Source organism: Misgurnus anguillicaudatus, chromosome 22 (assembly GCF_027580225.2).
Source record: "Misgurnus anguillicaudatus chromosome 22, ASM2758022v2, whole genome shotgun sequence".
Taxonomy (NCBI): Eukaryota; Metazoa; Chordata; class Actinopteri; order Cypriniformes; family Cobitidae; genus Misgurnus; species Misgurnus anguillicaudatus.
Window position 1 is genome coordinate 52,191,558 of NC_073358.2, and position 7,095 is coordinate 52,198,652.

Here is a 7,095-nt window from a genome sequence, read left to right on the forward strand (position 1 = left end):
TTGTTACTCTGTATGAGGTTTGAAAGTCAGCGGATGATTTTCGAACACCAATCGGTGATGTCAAAATAGGCAAAGGTGATTGTTTGGCACAGTGCCTACCCGTGGTCACACCCAACAAAGTCCACTGCAGTTTTCCGAAAAAAATCAAACATTTGTTTCATTCTAAATTTTTGTTTGTTTATATCACAACCTTCAAAACCTAGCCTTTATGTAAATATGTAAAGTTTTAATTTCTGCTAAAATCTTTAATTGGATATTGTTGGTCTTTCATAGCTACAGTTTCTATTATGTTCAGTGTAATGATTTTATTATTTTGCCTACCAAGCGACTTGGATCAGGTTCAACAATCACAATATTTACATTGGCACGCAAAACATAGATAGGCTTATTAAGTCAACCCCTTTCATACATGTTTTAATCTTTATCTTGTCAAATTAACACAATATAAAAACCTTTCTTTTATATCATGTTTTTTATTTGAAAAATATTTGTAACTATTAAACAAGTATTTAAATGAACTCAAGTTAGTCCTATAGACCATTTCATCGGGCGAACCTGCGGTGACGCGATAAGCTTCAGGTCCGAACTTTACATCCGTTTTCTGTTTATTTAATATTCTGACTAGTTGCTGATACTGAACCATTAAAGAAATACCTCGACGAAAATAATGTATTGGGTTCCTATGTAATCTATGTGTTGTTTTATTTTGCTTGTTATATATATATATATATATATATATATATATATATATAAACTACTTTAAAAGGACTTTGTTGTTATTTATTCTTCGCAAAGTTTACCGGAAGTTACGTAAAGACCACGAGGCCGCTTGTTCATGTTGTTACTGCTGAAACCGTCTATACCTGCATGTTAGACCACCATTACATTTACATTTCATTATTTAGCAAGAGCAACAGTAGCAATGAAATCAACAAAAGAGCAAAAGTGTTCTGAAAACTATAATCTCAGTTAACTTAACATATTGTAAACAATTTTTATTTATTGAAAGGAAAGAATACGTGAGGAAAGAAGAGGTGAAATAGAAATAAGTGCTTCGTATTTCAGGGTCAGGGTATAGTTGAGAGATGTGTCTTTAGTTGGGTTTTGAAGCCGGCAAGCAACTCGAGTACGTATGAATAGTGAGTGTAGGTATCGGGTGCGGTTGTCTCAGGCTAACAGTAGAGTTTTGAATTTAATGCCGGCAGCTATACCAGGCCAGTGTAAACTGATAAGGAGAGGTGCATCATGCTCTCTTTGGGTCGTTATGTCACAGCGTGCATTCTTTTGCGAAGCCAAATGCAAATATTGTGAATGCCGAACCCGACCCAAGTCGCCTGGCAGGCAAAACAACAGAATCATTACACTGAACATAATAGAAACTGTAGCTATGAAAGACCAACAATATCCAATTAAAGATTTTAGCAGAAATTAAAACTTTACATGTTTGCATAAGGGCTAGGTTTTGAAGGTTGTGATATAAACAGGCGGGGATTTGGAATGAAGCAAATGTTTGATTTTTTTCGGAAGGCTGCAGTGGACTTTGTTGGGTGTGACCACGGGTGGGCACTGTGTCGAGTGGTCACCTTTGCCTGTTTTGACATCACCGATTGGTGTTCGAAAATCATCCGCTGACTTTCAAACCTCATACAGAGTAACAACTTTTGACTCCCAAGTACCTGTTAAAATGATATTGACGTGAAAAGTAAGATATTTGTCATTCAAATGTAAATGAGTGTAAGACTTTTTCTATCGTGTAGCTTTTGTAGTTTTGAATGGAAGGTGGAGATGCCTTTATTGATGACCTTGTTTTTGTTTAATTTCTATAGTGTATGTATCATTCATCAAGCTCGTTATTCCAAAGATGCTACAAACTAGTCAGTGTATTCAGTAGGTTGCTTCAGAGGCATAATGTATTGAGAGAACCACGTACAAAAATGCTACAACGATTAAACAAAACCGTTGTTAAAGGATTTTTTTCTCTAGAAAATAATAAAGTACAGATACCAAAACACGGCACTCACAGTAAGTACAGTACTCAAGTAAATGTGCAGCTTACCTCTAAAATGGCACTAAAACAACTCCACAACATAGGGTAGTATATTTTAGATATACTTACTAAATCTGTTATTGTGAAACAGTGGAGACGGTGAAAAGTAGAGTATAAATTGTTATGAAAATGTAAAATGTGTAAAATCAGTACCAAGTGATTAAAACACTAAAGTATATTGTGGTGAGGATGGTTTTGTATATATATATATATATATTTTTTTTTTTATACATTTACAGTGCGGTGCTGTAGATTAGATGCTTAATGTCGCTTCAGACAAAGACAAAAAACTTTTGTCATGTATGGCTGATTAAAGATTGGAATAAACAGTTGTGCCAAAATACTTCAACAAACACTTGAAAGATGAAACATCATATCATCATCATATGACAAAACTATAAGTGACGATTGTACTTGTTAAACATTATTAGTTTTCCTACTACTGTTTTTACAATTTGAACTCGTCTGTACATCATTTTTCAGTTAAACGAAATCAGTATGGTGTGAGGTGTTGAATGTCTCTTGTTTGGCTTATAAACCTTCAGGATTGTGGTATGATTACAGTTTACCCCTGTTAAACCAGCACTCACTCCTGGAGACAATTAAAAGTAAAATGTATCATAATTCCATGTAAATGTGAGTTTCTGAAACTTTCTATAAAAATGAATGGTGTAAACTCAAAAATATGACATACAGTATAACAAATAATGGATAAGTAATAAAAACATTGATGGCATTAAGACAAAGAAGGTTTCAAAGGTTTATGAAATCTGAGAAAACCCAAGGACAATGACCATATTTATCTTTAGAAGATATACAGAAGAAATTTGAAACAGATCAAAACTATGAAAACAAAAGATTGTCTAAATAAATACAACAGAGACATAGGTTTGGTGAAAGTGTTGAGATGAATAATGTTCCTGGTTTGTTTGCAAGTAAAAATGTAAACTTTCGGAAACTAAAAAACTAGCAACGTTTTGATGATTCACTGTTGCTTTCTGTGAATCATGTCAAAAATCAAAGTGCTTAACCACACTTGTTTGCAAACGTTGGTATTCCTGTTTGCCATTGTTAAGATACACTTAGGTGTAGTGTGTTGTCTGTAAATATAAGCAACCTTTGAGAAAAACACAGTCTAGAAATGTAAAGTCTAACTGAATGGTAGTGTTGCAACTACGCATGTTATACGAATGGTAAATAAATGATGGTATATTGTAATGTGCTTAAAATGGTCCTGATAAGTATTGAAATTCTTGAGTAAAAATGTTGGCATGATTCAGTTATTAAAGGACACGTTTCATAGAGTTATACAGGTTATGCAAAGTAACTGACGTGTCTATGTAAAAATCACTAAGTTACAAAATCACCAAATTTGTATCAGGTCATGCATACGGATTTAGCTTTTCATACTGATGCAAGTCACTTTTATTTTTACATAACATAATAAGTGTCACACTTTGTATGAACAAGATGTTTACAAGTCCAAATGACCGAATGTAGTGGTAACATTTCACACAAACGTTTATCACGAACTTTCTAAGAGCTGAAACCAGAACCTATCAAACAAGCAGGCCACAGATGGAAAGAAGGCGAAGAAAAACAAAAAGACCATGTTCAAATGTTCAAAGGCAGGTCGTGAAAAAAAAAGTGAATGTGTTTTCAGGTGCACGAGGTGTCCCAGGAACTCGCATTGTTTTCAATCATCACCAAAGGTTATGATGTTGTCTAGATACAATAGAAAGTGTATGCATGTGCCAAGACCCTTGTCGATCATAAAGTCAGCAGCAACTTCAACAATTTCACGCACATTGGTTTGGTCCTTCTTTGTCGCTACGGCAACACATACATCTATTACATATGCAGACATGTGGAGGATGTTAGCAATTTCAAACTCCTCATCACCAAATTCGTACAAAGCATCTAGAGCTTTTTTGATGAACACATTGATCGGTTCATCGGCGTTAACAGACACTTGAACCTTCTTGTCGAGGGACTTGTCCAGACTTTTCACGGCATCTGTTTTTTTCTTGAGGTTGGTTGCACGCTCAGCGTCAGTTTCGCAGTGGTTTTGCGGCAGGCACACATCAGCATTTGTCGATGTTGCCGCATAGAGGAGATTGACGGGCTCGCTCCTGCAGTGTTTTGAAAGCATTTCTTTGGGAACTGGGGGTCCGCACACGTGCGGCGTCTTGCGTTTGTGGTCGCGCTCGGGTGGCATTTGTTCTCTCCTTTCGGGAGTCCGCAGCGTCGTGGACGGCTTTGCACGGTGTGCGTCCGCGGGTCTCTCCCTGGTTTTGTCGGGCTTCCGGTCGTGCTTGCACCGTCCTCGGGAGTGGCGTCTGCGGCTCCTTGAGTCCTGCACAGTTGGGCTGTGCCGTGTTAAAAGCTTTGCTTTAAACAATTTACTGGAAAATTCCTGAAAGTAGCCTTCAAATTTGCCGCTAAATGAACATGCCAGAGCGTCGTATCTGAGGTGTGAGAGCTCTAAGTTTCAGGCTCTGATTTGAAACCTAAAAATCCTGATCCGTCCCCTCTAAACACAGCAATTCACACGCCCCTCATCACATAGTCATCGGTGTGAGTTATGAAGCTATAGAATATTAAAGTGTCAGTGGGAAAGGTCTTTCCCGGTATTTTCTATATCATCCTCTCCGCTCTATGCACCCGTAGGAAAAGGAATTCTTGCTTCTTGTGTGGAGCGCTTGAGTTTTTCTTGACTTGTAAAACAGGTGAAGTGGGGTCAGTTTCATGGTGTGCGCAGCTGGTATGAGGGTTTTTGGTTTCAGTCCTAGTAGTTATCTTTAGGCTGTTATTTTTTTATAAATGAATGGGATCTTGCACTTTGCATTGAATTGTGTCAACAACAACAAATAAAATGGTAAATAATATGTTTCACTATGTACTCTCTCTCCCAGTGCGATGGCTTAGATCGTAATGCATCTTGGAAACAGTAGCCAGTTAAAGGTGGTGTGTGTAGAATTTAGCGGTATCTAGTGGTGAGATTGTGAATTGCCACAGACAACTCACTCTTCAATTTTAAAACTCATATGGTAGCTGTCGCACGACAAACATGTCATCGTCTGAGACAACGTAGGGAAGAAACGTGCTCTTTAGACCAGCTTGTACGTTTAGGGCTACTGTAGAGATATGACGGTGACTTCCGTATAAGGGGACCCGCGGTGTATGGAGATGAAAATGGCTCGTTCTTAGGTAATAGAAACAATTCAGTTCATTATGTTAGGTCCTTATACACCACTGATAATATAGTTATGTATATTATTTAGCATTTTTGTCTTTTTTAAAAGTAACACAATGCACCTTTAACATATACAGCGTTCGATTCGCCTTGTGAAAATGACTACATTTCCCATAATGCCCCTAGTGCACTAAAGGACACGATGGTCACAATAATCAAACTGCCGGTGTAACATGATGGACTGCGTGGGATCTTTGTTTTGCCTTGTGGAGCTGTATATAGTGGAGCGAGGTGTTTTTGATCTGGGCTGGCACGTGGATTTCGCTCGTTGTTCTGCAGCACTCGATTTGCCAGGTGGTTTGTTGCTGTTTTCTGTGATGACATTTTTTGTTTTTGTGGGGTAGGTGCTGTTGTGTTCTCTGTCATTTAAAGGTAAACATAACGGTAAGCATGCCGGGTTTACAGTGAGCCAAGCAACATGTATAGGTAAGGGTTAAAAATCAACTATGTCGAAATCTTTCAAAATCAACTAGATGTTGGAATCTTTAAAAAGTAAATTAATGCTCAGCCCCCCAAAAAGCTGACTGAAGTTCAGATGTTTTGAGTACAACACAATAAATCAACATTAGTTGGAAATGATAGCAAAGTGAATCTTTATAGTATATACTGATTTATTATTCTTATATTATGGTGTAATAAAACCAACGTCACTTTAAGAATATACCTAGATGATTTTGTGCGGGTATTTCATATGTAAGGATCATCAGTTAACCTATGTCTTTAGTCTTACTATTTTATTTGACTATTTTACAATAAAAAGTTTACTTGTGTTTTTATAAATTGAAGAAATCATGTACCTCGCTTTGTCACCACGGAAGAAGTACATGTTATTCTGGGTAAAGAGTAGTGTGAGTTTAATACACTTTATAAAAAAACACAGTTTACATAGCCAACAACTGACAACCGAGAACAACAGAGACAGAGAAATGAGTGCATCAAAGCACGTGACGAAGCCAGACCCTGCACGTTGTGTTCATTGAATGTATACAATTTGATTGTCTTGTATGGAGTAATTTGTCAAATATTATTAAATATTATATTAAATACAAAAGCACTAAAAGTTTTAGTGTTTTGGCTAAGGAGTGCGAGCATGTCTCAGGTACTTGTATTTCAGGTGCAATAATAAATACTAGACGAAAACTTGAGTTTTTGAGATTAAAATAAATGTAATTGATAAGTGCTTTATTCTTTAAGTTGATGAGTTCCCCCTGAAAGTCCGAAAACTACACTAAACCTAATATACTAATAACCTAAAGTTAAAAGTCTCAGTTTTTAGACAGGTAATGTTTTGTAATATGTGTCTTTTTGTCTTTACTTATGCTGTACTTATTAGTATGATGAAAGCAACGCAAGCTGCATTAATGCAGGCCCCTTGTATAAACACTGTCCTGCTATCGCAGGAGGACTGGACATGCTTTACGAGTTAAAAAACAAAATATCTCGGTCCTCACACCGGCACTGCCAAAACGATTTACGCTTCGGAGTGGAAGCATCTCTCAGGAATGCAACTTCAAGGACTACGATCTGTGTAAGTGGCAGAAGACCATATCTTTGTATTGAACAGTTTATTTGAAAAAACATAACTTCTGTTTTGAAAATCAGGTCATCTATACAAAATGCAGAATAGGACATTTAAAAATTACACATCCATTTTTACTCTCTAGAGAAAATCCTACAAAATGTTCATCTTGACAGAATTCATTGTTCTTTATTCTTTTAGATTGTATTTCATCTGCCGCTGTGAGAAACCTTTTTTATTATGTTGATACTTTTGAACATGTTTTTTTAATCA